The 21,501-nt window shown below is 41.9% G+C and overlaps 1 long non-coding RNA gene across 2 annotated transcripts; it reads left to right on the plus strand.

The window, feature by feature from the left end:
* The first annotated feature begins 6,239 nt into the window (after positions 1 to 6,239).
* LOC138260841 (uncharacterized) lies at positions 6,240 to 20,187 on the plus strand. Of its 2 annotated transcripts, none has more exons than XR_011199022.1 (3): positions 6,240 to 6,326; positions 18,727 to 19,085; positions 19,785 to 20,187. It is a non-coding gene; the product is annotated as an uncharacterized lncRNA (long non-coding RNA). The 2 variants fall into 2 exon arrangements; XR_011199023.1 differs by lacking the exon at positions 6,240 to 6,326 and adding an exon at positions 6,786 to 7,008.
* The last annotated feature ends 1,314 nt before the right edge of the window (positions 20,188 to 21,501 follow it).

Raw genomic sequence — 21,501 nt, forward strand, 5'->3', positions numbered from 1 at the left:
TTTTTCCTCATTCTCAGTTTCCTATGCTGGTGAGAATGCCAGCCTCGTCTGTGAATAGGAGTATTGGGTAACATTTGGCACCAATTGTAGTGCGTCAGCATGTCCTTTTAACAGTGCAGGGTAAAGCTTGTTAATATGTAAGTGAATACGCCCGGCTGCAAAGTGACAGCTTGTGACTCTTTTGTCTGTATCCGCGAAGACACTTGTTTTGGTCTGCAAAACGTATGAGTTAAAAAGCATGCAATAAAAATAAATTAAAATGAATTAAATAAAACAAGGACAGGCCTAACTTTTTGTATATTTTTTTCTGAAACATTCATTAAAGTAACAGGTTACAGGCCAAACAATGAGTCATTCACGGGGCGTTAATATTTTCGACTGTGTTTTGTAGAAACTTTCACATTTAAGAGACCACCGCATGAAGTTCTTCCATCCGGTACTTTATTATAAAAAATAGGTCAGGCACAATTAATTAGATATAATGACAGGTTTCTTATGAACCTGGGATTGGCGTGGAGCAGGCTTATTGCTAATAACAGGCTCGGTTATCTCGCTAATTGATATTCGTATAGAAACGTTGACCTACATTTTTCGTACATTTTTAACTATGCTGCACAAAAAGGTTTTCTTTTTTGCTCTTTCTTGGGTCAGGTAAGTACAAAATCAATATGTGCAAATGACCAGATTAGATGGTATCATCCTTCTAATTTATTATAAAGACGCAGAACAGAATGTGCTTTCCATGAATAAAAAAACATATTCAGTTTATCGCAATCAACATATTCCCTGCCAGCTGGCACAAAAACATTACATGGATGACTCCAGGACTTAGAAAAACGTCCTCCCGCAAGACACAATCACCCAGTCTCAGTCCCAGGGACCAAACTGTGATCAAGTTGACCATTCATTACATTGAATTTAGAAGACAAACAGCCGTGACAACAACGAGTAGGGCATTAAAGATTTGTCAGTTTCTCAAAAACAATTAAATCACCAGCTGCAATTAAAACTGTGTCTTAGAAATGAGGTCTTTGGTTGACAGTCAGGTTGCCCTCTGTTCAAGCAAGGACCCTCACTCTAGTCAGGGTAAAAGAGAATCACCCTCAGCTAACCCCTGCTCACCCCCTTGGTAGCTTGGCAGAGCAGTAGGCTTAACTTCAGAGTGCTAGGTGTAAAGTATTTGTACCAACACACACAGTAACTTAATGAAAACACTACAAATTGACACAACACAGGTTTAGAAAAATAGGAAATATTTATCTAAACAAAACAAGACCAAAACAACAAAAATCCGCAATACACAAGTCAAGTTATCAATGCAAAAAGAGTCTTTAAGTAGTTTCAAACACACACTAATGCTGTCAGCGTGCAAAAAGTACCTTCGACGCATCAAAAATAACCCTGCACTGGCGAGTGCGCATCAAAAAGGGCTTGCAATGCGTTGATTCCACTCACGATCGGGACCGTGCGTCATTTCTCCTTTCGTCCTGTTGGGGCGCGTTGTTTCTTCTCTCCGCAGGAGAGCAATGCATCGATCCGGTCAGCACTCTCGGGTCTGGGCAGGCCTTGCATTGTTTTTCCGGGCACAGCGGTACTTGAGTCAGAAATCCAGCCGCACGAGGATCCGAAAACCCTGCAGCGCAGGTTGTGATCTCCCAGCCTCCGTCAGCGATGCTGCGCTTTGTTTCTCCTGCTCAGTGCGTCGATTCTTCGGTCGCGTTTCCTGTGAGCGTTGTTTCTCAGCTGCGGAGCCAGCTGTGCGCCATTTCTTCAGCCGCAGTTCAGAGTCGCGTCGATCTTTTCCCCGCACGGCGCTCTGTGCATGGATTTCTTCCTCTTAGGCTGCCAGCTTCTCCTTTCAGGGTCCCAGGAACTGGATGGGCACCACAGGGCAGAGTAGGAGTCTCTCCAGAGACTCCAGGTGCTGGCAGAGAGAAGTCTTTGCTGTCCCTGAGACTTCAAACAACAGGAGGCAAGCTCTAAATCAAGCCATTGGAGATTTCTTCTCAAGATGGAAGGCACACAAAGTCCAGTCTTTGCCCTATTACTCTGGCAGAAGCAGCAACTGCAGGATAGGTCCACATAGCACAGTCACAGGAAGGGCAGCTCTTCTTCCTCAGCTCTTCAGCTCCAGGCAGAGGTTCCTCTTGTTTCCAGAAGGGTTTCTTAAAGTCTGTGGTTTTGGGTGCCCTTCTTATACTAAATTTCTCCTTTGAAGTAGGCCTACTTCAAAGTAAAGTATCTTTTGAATGTGAAATCCTGCCTTGCCCAGGCCAGGCCCCAGACACTCACCAGGGGGTTGGAGACTGCATTGTGTGAGGGCAGGCACAGCCCTTTCAGGTGTGAGTGACCACTCCTCCCCTCCCTCCTAGCACAGATGGCTCGTCAGGAAATGCAGGCTACACCCCAGCTACCTTTGTGTCACTGTCTAGTGTGAGGTGCAACCAGCCCAACTGTCAAACAGACCCAGACAGGGAATCCACAAACAGGCAGAGTCACAAAAATGGTATAAGCAAGAAAATGTCCACTTTCTAAAAGTGGCATTTTTAAACACACAATCTCAAATCAAGTTTACTAAAAGATGTATTTTTAAATTGGGAGGTCAGAGACCCCAAACTCCACATGTCCATCCACTCCCAAAGGGAACCTACACTTTAATCAGATTTAAAGGTAGCCCCCATTCTTAATCTATGAGAGGGACAGGCCTTGCAACAGTGAAAAACAAATTTAGCAATATTTCACTGTCAGGACATATAAAACACATTACTATATGTCCCACCTTAACCACACACTGCACCCTGCCCTTAGGGCTACCTAGGGCCTACCTTAGGGGTATCTGACATGTAAGAAAAGGGAAGGTTTAGGCCTGGCAAGTGGGTACACTTGCCAGGTCGAATTTGCAGTTAAAACCGCAAACACAGACACTGCAATGGCAAGTCTGAGACATGATTACAGAGCTACTTATGTGGGTGGCACAATCAGTGCTGCAGGCCCACTAGAAGCATTTGATTTACAGGCCTTGGGCACCTCTAGTGCACTGTACTAGGGATTTACTAATAAATCAAATATGCCAATCATGGATAAGCCAGTTACATACTTATTTTGTAAAGGAACACTTGCACTTTAGCACTGGTTAGAAGTGTTAAAGTGCCCAGAGTAACAAAAATAGTAAAATCAGAGTCCAGCACACATCAACAACTTGGGAAACAGGGGCAAAAAGTTAAGGGAGACCACGCCAAGGATGAAAAGTCTAACAACGTGCAATTGATCTAAATCAGTCACGGACTAATCAAAATCCAGTAGTTGAAGGGGGTAGGTGTAGATGGTTGTCAGTAGGAACATGCACAGCTGACGTCCAGTATTTTCTTTCCATCCTCCTATAGGAGAGTTGCCACAGCAGCGTTCAACGGTGGCACACCCTCATTATGATGGACAACAAGACTAGTGAGTGTGCAGTTCCTCACTTCTGCAGAGTGGACTCCTTAACACTTTTAAAACAAGAAGGAGTTACAAGGATCTCACTGGACTTACACTGTTGTAACTGTGTATCTTAGTGATAAACCAGAATCATCACTGTTGACATCTTCTGCAGCAAACAAAGATGCACTACCCCAAGTGACGGTGCGGGGTAGCATAGGACCGCCTGTCCCCACCATACTACAGTGCACCACAAATGGGAAATAATTCTTCGCTGCTCTATTACTCCTGCTTCCTCACTCGTTTTCTGTAATAGTGGGAAGCCCACTCTCCATCAACAACAGAAAGCAATGCAATGGAGCTACAGGAGTTCCTCTCTATCCTATAAAAACATCTCAGAATGGGGTGTCTTTCCAAAGTGCGTTTGTAGGAAGGCCGAGGTGCGCTTGTGGCTTGCTGAGATTACAGCCAACCCCACATCTCTACATTAGGATGCCACAAAATAAATAACTTTAACAAAAATGTCAAGCCTCATGTCCTCTGCAATATGCAGATTGTTGATTTGCGCCATTCAATTGCATCACTTCCCATATGCTGCTAGAGGGGATAGGTGGTCAAACCTAAAACCAAACTTACTAATATAAAAGTGCCCCGTAAAAGAGCAGAAAGCCATATGCTGTGTGGGAACAACTGCCCCATCATCCTTCATTATTTGGATGAAGTGGAAAACAAAGTTATGCTTGTAGAGACATCTCTGGAAAAAGATCAATATTAATTCTCAGTTTTCCTTTGCAAATATGAACAGTTCTATTCTCGTTTTTAAGATCCTATAAAGACAGTCCTGCACAAGGCACATTGTTTCAAATGTTCTATTACGCAGGCACCAGCACTAAAGCAAAGAAAGCCTACAAATAGCATTGCCTGTGACTATGACACTAAAGGTCTGTTTGAGCACCGACTTTAATGGCCTCTTCAGCTGTGATATCTTTGCAAACATCAATGTACTGAATTAGAAAACATCTTGCTGAATCTCAAAGGAGCGAAAAAAATAGGGGAGGATGTCACTTTCAGATCTAATATCAGTCACTCATAAGACCAAATGGAGAATGTTCATCTCAAATTGGATTTGAAACCGAGACAAGAGAATCACTGAATCACTGGGCTCAAGGAAGGGACAGAGGGTGATGGGCTTAAAAACTTTGTAATTGACTTTATAATTTGCCAGATCCAAAGTGCTGTGGTTCTGGTCCCTACATAAATAAATGTCTCACTTTAATGAATAAAGGAGATGCATCTCCTGCAAAAACTTGCCAAGTTAAATGTTATTTAGGAGTTTAAATTCTGTTACTTCAGGATTTTTACAAAAGGCAAATAAGACTGTAAACCTGCAGGAGATGATTACATTTAACACAAGGACATGCTCCAGCAATGATTGAGTCTTTAGCCAGTTAGCGAAGCTCTGAGCTGGGCACTTGCAATTCTGTGGTTGCATTTTCTGGCCTTTGAATACCTGCTTGTGAGGTGCAGATTCTTCGTGGCTCCATTGGCTTGCTTCTACACATTTTAATGGGTTATATCACTCAGCAATGATACCGTAGTTGTGATAATCCGCTCCTCATGTCTATTACCGCAGGGATCTGTTTCTGTTTTTTGAGGACCCATCAGTTACAATCTCTTGCTGGGCCTCTCCTTTCTAAACAAATGTGCGTTGGGGCAGTTTTTATCTATTTCCTATCTTGGAAAATGTAACTAAAACAAAAGGAAAAGGGCTCCTGCATCATGATATTTGTGTGGCGACGCATGTGTGCCTATAGGTTTTCACGCTAAAGCCATAATGGCATCGTGATGTATGCATCCTTGCCTTTTCTTTGATGATTCTGTTCTGCATCAGCTAACAAGAATTTTCTTTCTATTTGCTGATGCTTATCAGCATCTGTAAAAAGCATTAGCAAAGTCAAAGGCTTGGGGAAAGCCATTAAATGGCGAGGCTTAAGGCTTTGTCAATGCTCGTTCCTTTTGCATGTACTTATAAAATCTGACTTGTAGTACTGGATAGAAGCATATGTTCAACCACTTCCGCTTTACCCGTGTGTCTGTCTCTCTGTCTCCCTTCCTGTTGCTATCTCCAATCCCTGCTCCCTCCACTCTGTGTCCCTACTTTTTGCTCCTAGATTCCTACCTCTCTCCCTCCTCCCTCCTGCTGCTTCATTCACTCTCCTCTTCTCCCTTCACGTTCATGGTCAGTCATCCCAACACTTAAAAAAACTGGCGACCGATTGCCTTGACCAATGCTTGTTTGTATAAACTTGTGTAAATCATTGTTAACGCATGGTTGATTATTTACAAAGCTACAGGGTCTATCCAATATGGTTTAAGGGAACCCTCACGTGGTAGACAGATTACTTGGTGAGGAGACAGAGGAAACATTCACCATGGCCGACTTCCACAATTAAACTTTCACAGAGGAACTCAGTGGTTAATCTGTTTCAACTAAACACACATTAAAAAAACTGCTGACTTATTCTTTTCTTATGAAACCGTTTTTGCTGTTTTTGTAGGTGTTCTTTTGTTTCTCTGCCAAGTACCCTTGGTGCAGCTGCTTGACACGGAGCTGCTGTCCTCCCCTTCTTGGTTTAAGCCTGCACAGAGCGAGCCAGTCCTTGCGTCACTGCTAATGAATTGTGCGGGGTGGAAGGCCCGAGTCACATCAGAAAAACACAGCTTCCTGAGTGGAGGCCAGGAACAGCGTGTACTTCCTGCTTCTGTTCTCAAAACGCAGCTCCAAATATTCACAAGCGAGCACAAAAATAAAACAACGCACTGCTGGGAGGTGATAGCCTTCTGCTTTCTCTACTTTTATTTCATCTCTTTTCTTGATCCTGGGCTCAATTCACAAACACATTTCCAAGGTCAGAAATTAACTCTTCCTTATTTTTTTATTCGTTTTCCGATTTCTATGGGATTCACAAAAAACACACGCGTTTGCTTATACAAATAGAAGTGGTGGATTTCCAAGAGTCCTTGCCCTGCTTTTGCTGATTGCCTCCAAATTCCACAAGATTAGCATAATGAAATGTGGATTTAATCATTTGTGCATGTACATTTTTATTTTTTTCTCCACAGGGAAAATAATTTTCTCTGAAAATAAATTAGGCCCCCTACACTCCAGTTATTTATGGTTGTCTTTCAGCGGCAGCTTCTATGCTAAGGCGGAGTAGTGTCACCCCATGCTTTATGCAGTGGAGGAAAGGGAAAAATAACAAGATAATAACATAGTGTTATTATAATTGTATTTTTCCTCTGGAGCACGGTTAGGGCTGGGCTGGAGGAGGGCTATGTGCACATAAGTGCGCATGATGCTTTGACCGGCCGTGTTGGGCCATGTGCACTTTGCATTTCTCCACCTGGCTGCATTGAACAGCTGGGAGGAGAAAGTGCACAGGTCCCTTCTCCCTGTTTGAGCGCTGAAGCAGGATGCTCAGGCCAATCATGACACTGCTGTTATGTTGTTGGCAGCAGCGTCGTGTGAAACCTTGAGCTTCAGGGAGTCCGAGGAGGAAGGAGAGACGGAACCATCTCTCCCAACATACAGTTAAGTTTTTTTTTTTTTACCCACCCGACACCCCGCGACCCCCGCTGACAAGTGGCTGTCACTGTTGTATTCCTTCCCCTTAGTAGCTCTGGAGTGCACACTTAATCCTGCCTTTTACAGTTTACTTCCAGCATGGGCATAGCTGTCAATTATGGATTGCTATCAGTACCCCCGAGGAAGTCCTTTGTCCTTGGTATTAGAGATGATAAAAACAGCAGCAATGACAGAATGTAAACAAGGCTCGGTGAGCCCTGCTCACGCTCTAATATCCACAGAATGCACTTACTCGAGCAATTGTGTATAAACAGAAGGTTATTGAGGAGCTGACGGTGGGAAAAGGGATCTACACTTTGATATCTTCAGTGGGACAAAAGATGTGTGATGTTACACCCATAGTTCCTGGCATTCTGGTGAATCTGTGTGCATGGTGCATTTACCAATGCCACCAACTTTGGTGACCAGCCAAAAAATCTTGAACTTATAAGTGTTCACAAGAGTCTCTATGATCAACTTCACTCTTTGACTAAGATTTACTAAGGCTTTGTGCAAGTGCAAAGCAGTGGAAAGTGAAGCAGAGTGACACATGCAATTTACTATCCAGGGCAAGAAGTGTTTTATGCTGGAAAGGTGCCCTTTTCTCAGCACAAAAACACTCTGAGGTTCTTTGCACCAAAGGTGTTGTTACTTGGGCAGATCAGCACGAACACCCATAGGTTTTGACACAAAGTGTGACTTACTGAGATCTCTGACCTACTAAGATAGGACTGTACTTTGTGTAAAAGCTACAGCATATCTGAATTTGGGGCAAAAAAGGGGAAACGTGTTCATTTCTCATAAAAAATGAGCCACAGATTCTCTTTGCCTAGGAATTTGTACTGGAAGGTAATGCTTTCAGTGCAAAGCCTATGGTAGACAGCACACACTTTAATGCATGATGGTGAGAGGCTGTACATTCTGGAAGGCAGCCTTGTTTGAACACCAGCTAAAGACATGACAGTAGCAGCAAGTCAGTCTTAGTACCTATGGCTCTGTGTTTTCCAAAATACACAATGCAACAGATTGGGATGCTGCACTGAGCCGCATGAACAATTAGGAATTCTGACCTTTCCCTCCATATACCTCTTCCTCCCCTTATCCTTCTCATGAAACGCTCATACTAATTTATCTCTTTCCCCCAAATATATGCATGTATATGTGGATTTGCATTTGCAAAACCCAGGATTTCAATTTTATGGAGAAAACGTCAACTGATTAAACAGCTGGGTGACCTTCTCTGCGAAACGTAATTATGTTCCTACTCGTTTTCTTTAATGTGCCCTCTGCTAACTCAGATTTGCAACTTCATTTCTCCTTTTAACCCTTTTCTTCCATTTGCTTCCTCTTTCCTCCATTTTGTATGCTTTGCTTCTTTATATCGCTGTTTCTTTTCTTCGCCCTTTGTTTGACTTTAATTATTTCTGATATCATATGTATAATATTTTTATGGCTTTGAAGTCAAAGACATTTTATTGGCTTCAGAGCACATTCATTTGCTAAGCGTCAAGAAATAAATAAGATGACCCTGTTATTAAACTCTTACCTCTGCAAAATGTTCACCTTTCCTGAACTATCTTCACAGGGCTGTTACTAAGGCACAAGGCGATTGAGTCACATATAACTGAGGAGTCTATTACATTCATTTGACATAAATCATAGTTAAATAGGCAACTAAAGCACAAACATTGACGCCTTTATATCATTTAAAATAATGGAACTAATTAGCACCTATGTTAATCTCCGACAAAATGGCGCCCTTTTCAGGCTAGGTATGTTGGCCAGGGATGGGCAAAATGAATTGTGGTTTCGTCAGTGACAGGATCATGTGAATTACAACACACAAAGTTTCTACGTGGAACTTGAACTTTTTCAGATTTATAAATTGAATCCTTGCTCATTGGGGTTGGTGCCTTCCCTATATGTTTAGCCCTGACCCAAACTTGTAGGAGATCAAGTTTCCTGTCACTTGTTACACACGTTTCATATGTAGAAATGCCCTTTTGATGAATCTTGTACAGTGTTGAAAACGCCTGATAAACTGCAGGAACTCAACATGATGGGCAGGAACGGCATCTAGAGAAGTTTTAAGACATCAACAAAGTGGAACATTGCCCAGGTCCCTCACCTTTTAAGGGGCCCCTCTGAGAAGGTGAACATTTTTTCTTTGACCTCCATTTATTCTATTTCTCTGTGTAAACCTCTCTGCCTTTTCTGCCTACCTCTGACTTTGTCTCTCTCTCTCTGGTATCGTCTTAAGGGTTTTTGGGCTCCTGGTTATGACATGTTTTTGTGTGACCCTTTTAAAATCTAACATATAATTAGGCATCCTACAGGATATAATTAGCAGGAAATGGGTAACAAAATTCAAAAAGTTTTCCATACAGGAGCCCTCAAAAAGTGCCTTGCCTGGGACTCCCAAAATCCTTAAAATGACACTGAAGGCTTCTCTTTACACTAGGCACATACATGATGGCTGACTATCCATGTGGCCATAAAATCTCATTAAAGATTGAAACATTTCACAATATATTTGCAGTGAATGCACATGTGGAAGCTAAACCCCAATAATCATCTGAAACATAATGTTTTATACACCCCAGTATTTACCATAGGCTCTGGGATCTCTCCTTTATCTTGTGGTAAAATACTGCTCTCCCCATCAATTAAATATTAATTTAGCAGAGTGAAAGTCAGAATGGAAACTGGGACCATCAAAAGCTGCGTTATAGATTAAACAATGGAGTTAAAAGATTTATTACAAAATTGTAAATCAAAACGATACAGAGAAATGCATACAATTGCCATGATTCTCAGGTACAGAATAGAGAATCACAAATCATAGTAAAATCTCTATTCAAGCAATTAAATCGCTCCAGGGTCTAACTGTCAAACTCATAAAGAGTGCTGACAGCATCCTAAGGGAGGAAAATAAAGTCTCAATATAATCGGACGAGAATCTTGGGAGGAAAATGAGATGTCGCCCGAACCTTCAAACCAGATGTTTTATACACAATTTATGCAGAACAATTAATAAAACTGCAAATTCAGGTTGGTCTGAGCTTGTTTTAGGTCACACTGTCAAATCAAAAACAACCACGTAATTATTAAAGCTTCTTAACACTAACCCATTTCTTAAGGTAAGAAGAATCTTCTGCTTGCTTCCTCAGCAAGTTCACATTAGAGATGCACAACATAATATGAAATGTTTCTCCAACAATAGTTCATGAAATTGTGCTCTTCTGCACGCCTGCTTTGGAATTTCCAGCAGACATCCGTCAAAGTGATACATCAGGTGCATGATGGAAAGCTCAATTTGCAATACACCATTTCTAATCCTATCACCCCCTTTGCGTCATAGCACTCTGTGCTCCACAGAAACTGTGGGGAGAGATGACTTGCAGGGGGTCACTGATTGGAAGGGGGAAATGACAGGAGCAAGACGAGCTGAACACTAGAAACTGCATCCATTTTAAATAAAGGATGTCTTCAATGTCTCATTAAAATGTTTCTGTTTCACACAACCACAACACTTTGTGTGCTTGTGTTTCTGTTTTGTGCACTACAGGCTTGAAAAAGCGACTGGGCACACTGTCAGCCCACGCAAAAGGCATGTTCCTAAACTCTCATTATAAATTAAATGGAAAACATTAACCAGTTTTGAGTCATAGGATTAGTGTAGAACTGCAAACCTTGCAATAAATATGGGAGATTACTTGATCTTGCCAAATAATGTTCTCTCTTGATTGGTTTGTGAGAGGTTGAACTCCAGTCAAAGAGCACGTATTTTCTCAAATGATACAAGCTATTCAATAGACTGAATGCTTGCTTTAGCGGATTAATTATTGATGTTGAAAGACGGAATCAAGTTAAATGCAACCAAAACAGAAGCAAACCTTTGAAGAAAAATAACCATAAGGCAGGATTATAGTGGTTGGTGTCACCCCAATAAACTTTAGTCAACTAGTACAACCTGTTTATAAAGCAAAATATAACACCAGTTATAGACCATCCTCATCTACCCTACCCATCAATACTATCAAATGATAGGGTTGCCAGATTTGTTATCTACTGAACTTGTTCCATTGGCTGTCATTGTACCAATGAGGCTGCTGGATTTGGGTGACAGCATCACCTGAATTGTGCGGAACTGAGTTGAATCCCGCACTATGTAAAAACTGTTGGCCTAATCCGTTTCCGGCCAGCTACCAGATCCTCATCTCTCCCTAAGAGCAGGGCTGATTAGTGGCAACTGGGTGCATGACATTGTGACTTCTCAGGGAAAGAGTGGTGAATCAGACCTCATTCTTTTCTCTCAGTTACATTAGTCTCACACATGCAAAGAATAACAGAGGCAGGAAATGGTTCAATAAGATTTATTGGATCAGCTGCGTCTTAGATAAAATAAAATGGAATGCAAAAATTGGAATGATGAAACATACTAGAAGCAAAATTATGACAAAAAAAGTGAAACACAGGAAAAGTCCCACCATACTGTCACTATGCACAATGCATGTAAATCCTACCTAAGCTAGGTTAGAGCACATCAGGATAAGCCCCAATCCCCCTTTGAGGATCACCCCCGGGAAGACATCATCCCCCACACCTGAGTATGACAGCAGTGGAGAAGCCTGTTATCTACAAAGACACCAACCCCATGTGGGCCAGGGAGGTGGTGGTCTCAGCGAGCAGTTGTAATGAAGTCAGACAGCATGCAGCCGTGGTCATCTGGCCGGAACCTCCCTATAACGTGCATCGGACAAGGAAATGTTTTTATAATAAAACAACTGATGTTCTGAGAAACTGTCCCCATATAAAAATATGTGTATTTCTGTGAATGTGAGAGATGCAGTCTATCACTAGTACCGACAATCCTATCTCGTTGCAGCCTTGAAGAAAGCATGGAGTGAAAGAATGCTGTGCTAAGAAATGTAATGCTTTCCTAGGCAAAGGAAGAACAAGATAAAGGAAAATAATACACCACCACCCATGTGGCCGATTCTAAAAGAATAAAATGAAATATTACTAGGCTAAAGGTAGCAGGCCTAGTTGCTAAAATAATGTGCCCACAGGCATCACTAAAATGGTTCTACAACAAACTAAAGATAAAACGGGCTCCAAAAATCAGCTGCACTTTCAAATGTCGACCATGCACATTTTCAATGTTCTTTGTATTATAGCACTGGAACTGTCCTAAGAACAAAGCTTGGTGAAATATGTTGGAAATGTGGCCACATTGAGAGAAAGACACTGTTCAGAAAGAGAAGGCTACCTTATGTCTGCATTGCATTATCCACATTCATTCTCTCTTTGGTACTCCTGTCTAAAATGTGGAAGATTAGAAACCACATGAGGTGAACTAACAAATGTAATGCAAAACATGTAAATAATAACAGCGAGATGTAGATAAATGCAACCAAAATAGAAGGAAATCAGTTTAGAACAAAAAACGTGTTAGCTAAGTTTAGAGTGGCTAGTGTAATACCAATAAACTTCAGTTAACTAGTACAACATGTTCAAAAAGGGAAGAATCATAGGATTGTCCTGCATGAAAATATGACCCAAGCTTCAGAGGCAACACTGAGAGTTAAAAATACATTCTTCAATTTGTTCAGCCTACTGATAATTTACCACTGCATTTCACCTTAAACACGTTTGACATTTTAAATGAGGCCTTATTGCTAATTGATTTTTGGTCATAGACATAATCAAGAAGTTGACTGCCTGGCCTGATTTATAGTTTCGGGGCAGTTACGCCATCACAAACATAACGGATATCTCACTCACCTTATTACAAGTATCTTAGGTTATAACACATTTTTAATAAGGTGGACAGAATATCTTTCAAAGTGTGAGGGATTAACCTGTCTGCCAAACTCTAAATCAGGCCCTTAGACTCAACAAATCATACTTCTATAGCATATCTTGCACCTAAGTGTCCCCTCAATGCTACCCAACCTACCTAATAAAAAATATTAATCAGCATACACCAACTAAGCCGCAAGATCAATAGATCACACCTCACTGGATCCTGTCCCTCCAGAACAGGCAGGATCGATGGTCCTCTTTTTTCTTTCGTGGTACGCCAGAGTTATGAATTTTTTTCAATGTACTTGTTGTTACAATCAATTACATTATCATTTATAGGACACATTTAATAACCAGCCCCAGGAGTTGGCACTCTTCCACAGGCTTTCATAGACTTTGGGAGCTTGGTATAACAGTTAGTGGCGCATTGTTCAAGAGGGAGAGAGCTCCAAAGTGAAGCTGCTTTAAAGAAGACCTAATGGCCCTGATGAGCTTTAAAGATTTTAAGTAGCTGTAATTGTGTGTCATGTGAATGTTGCGTATAGGAACATAACAGGGCAAACTCCTATTGTAAAAACGTAGGAATCTTGTTGTTTATTAGTTTGAAGCAGATGCAGACTTTTAAACCTAACACGTTCATGGATGGGGAGCCTGTGAAGCCTCTTTAAGTGAACAGATTTAGGAGCTAGGAGGAGAAGCTTGCAAAAAAGCTGTGCTGCTCTGTTTTGGGCCAATTGAAGTGAATAAAAAAGCTTAAGTGATCTGCCACATGTCATTTGCCAAAGGAGGACTTTAATTTAGCCCAGCACTTCAGGTCCCAACAAGCTATATACTATGACCACTTTTTGACATCTCACAATCACAGTTATATATGGACTGAAATCCTATCCAAAAAGATCTCTGCACCATTTCTCCCTCCAACCTATTTGTGCTCTGGACCATAAACTTGAAATAAATCAGTTCAGAATGAACAAGACACTGCAGTAGCCAGCTAAAATACGAAGACCATAAGAAATACCATAAAAGGGACCTGAAGAGCTACTCAAAACTGCCATCTTAGAACAACCATAAACTGTGCCTGTTTCTTTCACATTTCTTCATTCGTCACACTGATTAGAGCTGCATCCCATAACTTGATAACTGCAATTTACAAATCTTCATGCACAACATGGAAGTCCTTCCCACATAGGATCAAAACAAAGATAACACTTCCAACCACACAACCTACACAGAGTAGTGTGCTACCCATGTATACATAGGTGTAGTAAGTGTTATATAAATGTTGCAATACAATACAATAAAATACAATGCATACTTGCTATTGGGGGGCCCATATAGAAATACTTTGTACATCTCAGAACATACTGTACCCCGCTTATAATAGTAAACAACAAAGTGGTTTGTGGAATGCTTGACTTAATTGCAGCCACTTGTATTTACTTGGACCCTCATCCCAATCCGTCATTTGTTAGACCACCAGCTCAGCACAGATTCATCCCAGCCATAGGCAAATCTTAACCGTAATCCAACATGAACTGTCCAGCCTGAAGTACCAAACCAAGTCCTCTCTGAACTAGAACTCAAGCAACCCAGCATTGATTTTGTCCACCTTATTAGTATGCAATAGGCTGGTACAATCAATGATTGAAAGGGGGAAGTATAATAAGAAAACAAGAAACAAATCAGGAGATAAGGAAAAAAACACATCAATGAAATGTTACAAAATCCAAGGCACTGATGCTAACAGTCAAAGGAAAATAACCTGGTCATGTAAATGACAAGAGGAATGTGATCATTAGGAATGCCCACAAAGAGGAAGGAGGGAACTCTGGGACGCATAAATGAATAGCATCCTGACAACACTAAAACGTAATGTAGTCTTTAAACTGATATAGACGAGGATCTGAAATTGGTGAAGAGGACACAAGCATTAAAGCGAGGCCCCAAAAACCAATGTGACCTATTAAAATGTGATTACAAAAACTAAACCTAGAGGAATTCCAGAGGCACAAGATGAAGTTCTATAAACATAGCACAGCTCAAATCCTAAAACTAAACTACCCTATGAAATATCTTACTATTTACATGGTATGTTGCCTTCCGTTTGGACTTGTGATCATCTTCAGAGTATCCATAAGGTGGCTGGGTGTGCAGTCCATTGGACCATCTCTTGGTAATATTGTCAAGAATCTGACATTTATTGTAACACTTTCATTAATATTGCTGGAAGGCAGAGCAACCATGCATACACACAAAGCTCCATTCACACATGTACTGATGCACAAGGGGGTTCCTTGTTACCACTCAGGGTTTGGTGAATTTACTTCAATATAGAGAGTAAGATATCAACTTATTAAAATATCAAGTCCAAAATATGGAGTAGTTTTCATTTGCTAGTAGTAAAGGATAACAGGCACAGACCATTCCCATTCACCTCACATCAATACTACAAGGATATAATTGCCAGATTTTTTATGTATTCAACTAAAGATAAACGTCTTCCAAAATGCCAGTACAATTTTTTGTGTCAGCTACCGGTGGTATCTACTACCCCTCCAACACAGATCTGATCTACAACACATTACCTTAATTGGGGAAAATGTAAAGGCATTCTCTTTGAATTGTGAACATACTGATGTTGAGAATGTCCTTGAGCAGATAGTCCATGAATCTTCTGTTATCTCATGACCTATCTAACGTCCCCAAGTCAAGCTATATCTTTGTTCTTTAAATACATGGAAATGATCCAGGGCATTATATAAATAGAAGACACCCTTATTAGATGAATTATGTGAAGAAAGGTGTTCAATTTTATTTACTACAGCCTTCCCGAACATGTGGTTGCCTACCCGAATGTAGTATAGCAATTAAATACCTTTAGCTGTCATTCCCTGATATATTCAATCAAAACATGTATTCTTCATAAGTCAACACTCCATTGTTAGTAAACAGGTCTCCTAAAAGAAGAGAGGTTCCTGAGACCAGGATTTATGTATTTTAACAGTGGTACCCGATTGGAAATTGGCACTAACAATAATGAGAGACATCTTGTAGGGGAAAGAAGTAATATCCCTAGAACCTTCTGCTCATCTTCAATGAAGTGATATGATGTGGATGGCTTACAGCAAGATCTTCAATAATGGTTAGGCACTGCCTGTAAAAGAGGGTGTAGCTCTATGGTGGAGGGTACTTGCTACAACACCCATCAGAGCTACAGACTAGAACTGATCACTTTCCAAGAGTCCATTTAACTGCATAGTCAGGATATGTTTCTCAATGTTTGGAAACGCAAAGCTGCTTTCAGGAATTGACGTATATAGACCAGCACTTGCCCCTCATAGTCATTACCATCCCATTCAAAAGTCTAAATCTTAAGTTAGATTGCTTTCAACTTACCCTTGAGTTATGCTAAAAGTCAAGCTTCAGCTAAATAAGGTAACCTGGCAAGAAGCTCATTAATAAATATAGCAAGCAAAGACTGGAGATCAATTACATCTAACTTTTCCAATAAGTGAGGTACGCTTATCCCATTAATATGTAATAGAATCCCATGCTCAGGAGAAGCCACTGTGAGACTGCTCCTCCTCTTCAATTGCAGCCACATTGGAAGAATTTTCAGGTAATGTACGTATCCACTTTTATTTTTCATGAAGTTGGTTGTATTTGTTTAACTTTTAATGTAAAATATGGTTATAGGTTTGACTGACGTTTCATAATACAAACTAAACTTAAAATGAACAGTGCCAAAGATGGGTCTGTGAGGTGCTAGAGGGAGTTAGCAGAAACTGCAGACATTCGAGTGGGGCTTGGTGGAGTTACAGACAACACCTCCTTCTGGTAGACTTTGAACTCCAACCAAAGGCAGGGAGATGATGTGACAGCTGATTACCACATTCAATTACAACTTTTTACGTGAATACCAATAGACTGCCAGGCCAACATGCATGAATGCAAGCATGCTCCACCAAGAAGTGTACTGACACACATTGTGCAGTAGAGAACATGCACACATATGTCTCGTCAGGGTTAGTAAGCGCTATATAAATACGATTACAATACAATACAATACAATATGTTCCTGGTATGGGACGATTGTTTGTATAACAGGCACTAAAATGCTACAAGTGCAAAATACCTCATAGGATATATTATGCACTGAATGATCCTCATGAGATCTTGATTCTGGGCCACTGGAAGGGAAAGAGTTCCATTATTCTTCAATCATACTTATTCTGTCCGTTCTCATAGTCACCTCTTTGTTATATTTTATCAGCTCTTCTTGCTTTTAATCACTGGGCTTTGATTTGACAACTTAGTATTTTCTAGAAAATACAATCTATGTGAGTCAGTTGGACTGATATACAAATGACTTCTAACGAACAGTCCCAGGGCTGTAAACATAAGGTTATGATGGAATGAAGCCAGGCAGAACCCCATCTGCCTTTGGACCCCAATCCTGTTTGAGCGGGTAAAGAGAGCTGTGTTCAAGTTTACTAACCATGAGCAAGGGCTCCCAAGTCTCACTCGAGCCCTGAAAGCCCATCAAAACACAAGTTCACCAGGTGTTAAAGTAGCCATGACGTGGGAAACCTCCAAGAATGGGGGTTCGGTTGATGGGTGCTTGGAGAGAAAAGCAGTAAAACGAAATGCTTTATATCTGTTAAATATTACTTGTTGTCTTATGTTGGTGGCCACAGCATTTTAAAGTGCATGCTTTTTATAGGTTGGTATTGAGTTCTTTAAGGAATATTGCACATAGCTCGCCTTCTGCCTTTGGACCAAATGTATCAAAGGATCTTGCATTTGCAAATGGTGCAAATCGTTAAATTCCACCGTTTGCGAAGGCAAAGTCGCCTTTCACGATGTATGAAAGGCGTTCGCAGTACAATTTTAAGGAATCGCTAAAATAGCGATTCCTTAGAATTGCACCTAGATTTTACTATTCGCAGACTGCGATCTGCAATTAACAAATCGCAATTCAATGTATCAAGCATTCGCATATTGCGAATAGTTGCAAAATGGGCTTTTGCATGTGCAATTTACCACAAATTGAAATCCGGTGGTAAACAATTGCAACCTATATAAAGAGACCCACGTTGTATCAGCCTTTTTCAACAACTGCTGCACTCTACGTCATGGCGAGGAGGATGAGGATCCTGGCAGGTCTGAGGAGAGGGTGAAGGAGACAGAAGCACATTTTCAGAGTGTGCATTACCCTATTGGATCAGACAGAGGAGGAGCTTTATGACACGTACAGGTTGAACCCTGCCATTATACTTGACTTAAAAGCTGATGAACAACTCCTACTACAGCGACACACACATACAGAACCAATCCCCTCCCCCACTCATGTGCAGGTATTATGTTCTCTGCACCTCTTAGCCTCAGGAAGCAATCAAGGGGTCATAGCAGCAGCTGGAGGTGTATCTCAAAGTGCGCTTTCACATTTCTATAATGCATTCCTAAATGCTATGTTAACAAAACTTCATCTACACAGAAAATTGCAAAAAACGAAATTTGATTTCTACCAGGAAGCCCAATTTCCACACGTCATTGGCTGCATTGATGGGACACATGTAACAATCTGTCCACCATCTGCAACAGAGGATGTATATAGGAATAGGAAAAGTACACATTCTATGAACATCCAGGTCATATGCAATGCCTCCAACATAATAACTGATCTTCTGGCCAGATTCCCTGGTAGCACACATGATTCATACATCTTCAGGCACAGTGGAATACATACAAGACTTCTTGCTGGGGAGTTTGGCGAAGGATACCTACTTGCTAATGTAACAGTGAATAATGTCATATACCGTATATATGTGATGTCACAGATAACAAAAATTAATTTTACACTCCTCTCATTCTAGGAGACAGTGCATATGCAGTGCGGTCCTTCATCTTGATACCGTACCTCAATCCTGCCACGCCAAGTGAATGGAGATACAATGCGGCACACATGCGACATGTAGCCTGATTGAGAGGACCTTTGGCCTGCTGAAGAGTCGTTTCCAATGCCTGCATAAGAGTGGGGGGTGCACCTGCAAGATTGTGGCCACATGTGCAATTTTGCACAACATCGCAACGACAAGAGAAATACCAGTCAAACCCACAGAGACGGACTCCGATGAGGATGACGACCTCCTGCCACCCCTTCACCAAGGAGACAGAACCAGAGCAGCAGAGGGCAGGCAAAGACGTGCTGAGATTACGCGCAACTATTTCTGATGTAAGTAATGACAACGCCACGTCTACTGTCATTACTTGCTGTAGGTATCACATTCATTGCCTTGACTTCAGGACATATATCTGTGAATAGGACATAAGTATTCAAAATACACAACCAGGTCCCAATTACGGTGTGATACTATTGACATCATAGTATCAATGCATTGCTACATAATATGCAAGGCCCTGAACTTCTCAATATTACTTTTTACGTCCATGCACTCCACCTGAATGCTCAGTAGGCTTAGTAGCACCTCTTGTTGCGGGTTCAGAGACAGAACTGTGTCTGGAACTGCGACGCATAGGATCTATCACAGGGGCTGTGACACTGCTTAGGCTAGAGAGCTCCTCACTATCTCCACCACCCATATCGCTGTTTTCAGCACTTGCACCAATCCTCGTGCAACATCCTGACTGCAAAGTGCCATTTCCACTTGCATGCCCACAGCACGCCGTGACAGCAGAGCAGTTGTGTTAGTGAGACGATTGACAGATCTGCTGAACCCATCCAACCTACCCATCAATTGGTGGTGCCACTTAGGGTGGTTGACATACTCCTGCTGCATTACAGTGCAGAGTTCTTTAATGGATTTGTCATCTCCCTTAGGTGTTCTGCTGTAGTTTGCTGTCCCTCATGCAACTTGCACACATTGTGATTGAGAGACACCACTGCCATTAATCTCATGTGTTTACATTGCAGGTGCTGAACTTTCAACATGGATGCCTCAAGACCACTGAACAGTGATGGACCCTCACCTTCCTCTGTGCTCTGTCTGCCTTCTTCACAATGCCTCCTGGTGCTGGAACAGGGACTGCTGTCTGTGGATATTTCTACCCTCTAAAGGTGGTGTGGGAACACCTTCCTGTAATTCATCAGAGTCCAGAGTAAACTCAGTGAAAGGTTCCACTCTCGCCCTCCATCTGGTTGGTGCTGGTAATATGGACTCACGGGTGTTTGAATCTGACTGTGGCTGATTTTTGTCATTCCCCCTTTTCTTTTTTCTGCTGCATTAGGGCCCGGAACATCTCCAACAACAATGCGCAGCATGTCATTCATGATGTTCACCTTGCATTTGTAATCCTACAGTTACTTTCATGATAAACATTTCTCCTGGCATAGTGTCTCTAAATGTCTGTTGTGTTGTTTCTATGTTTGGTTTTACAATATACTGCTATTTATATAGTAGATGCACTTTTGGGGTATGGACTACCACTCCCATAAGGCATTGTTGTGTTGGAATATGTGGCATGGGCTATTTATCACAGTGCATAGTGCCATTGCAATTTTCTAAGGGACATGTGTTCCCTTTGCTGGTGCCAGGTATGCATGAGGTGTCAATGTCAGTGACACCACCTACTGCTTCAGGCAGCAGTGTTGACTCCACCTGGTCTTCCAAGGGGGTGGACAGTGTCTGGGTGGGTGGTCTTCTGCCAGTGCTCCTTGCCTCCTTCAGTCTGCTTGCTACCCTCTCTTTGGCACGTGATTGCAAGTAGTACCAGCGCTTGGGTATCTCCCCAATTGAACGCTGCGCAGTACCCACTGCGCAAATCTTGGTCTGGATGTCAATCCACATTTTCCTCTTTGCACTTTCTGGGACCTGTAGTGAGTGTTTGCCAAATAACTGGTCATGGTTCTTGAGCACCTCTTCTGTGAGCACCTCCAATTCCTGCTCACTGAACTTAAGCTTTCTTTTCCTCCCTCCTGTGTCCTTGCCATTTCCATCAGTGGCCATTGTGTCCCCTATGTCCTTTCTGACTCTCCTGAGTGCTTCCCTGGTGCTGTGCTGAGTCTCTCTGCCTGTTGCTGAGGCTTCTGGAAACAGCATGCACTGACTCACTTCCTGTTTGTGATGTCATCAAGCTGCTCCAGAATACTAAGGGCTAAATTTATACTTTTTGACGCAAAATGTCAAAAAGTTTACCGCCTGCTTATGCCATTTCTTTGTGCTGTGCGGACGTCAAAATGTATACTTTGACGCACGGCGGTGCAAACCACAGGTGTGAGTTTTTTTTTTTTACTCAAACCAACGCGTCACGTCGTAAAGGAAAGTTGCTTTCCTTTACGACGTGACGCGTTGGTTTGAGTAAAAAAAAAAAACTCACACCTGTGGTTTGCACCGCCGTGCGTCAAAGTATACATTTTGACGTCCGCACAGCGCAAAGAAATGGCATAAGCAGGCGGTAACGTGCGAAAATGACTGTGAACCAGTTTACGACGTCGCAAACCGGATACGCGCCAAGCGGGGCGAACACAGCAAAATGTGCTAAGGAGAGCCAAAATGGATCCCAGATGCTTGCACAGACCCCTGGAAGATGACAACAGACAAGGAACCAGCCAGGAGGACCCACACAAGGCCCAGGACACGGAGGAGAAGAAAAGAAAGTGACGCTTCAGTGCAGAGGAGCAGGAAATACTG

This window comes from Pleurodeles waltl, chromosome 10 (assembly GCF_031143425.1).
Source record: "Pleurodeles waltl isolate 20211129_DDA chromosome 10, aPleWal1.hap1.20221129, whole genome shotgun sequence".
Lineage (NCBI taxonomy): Eukaryota > Metazoa > Chordata > Amphibia > Caudata > Salamandridae > Pleurodeles > Pleurodeles waltl.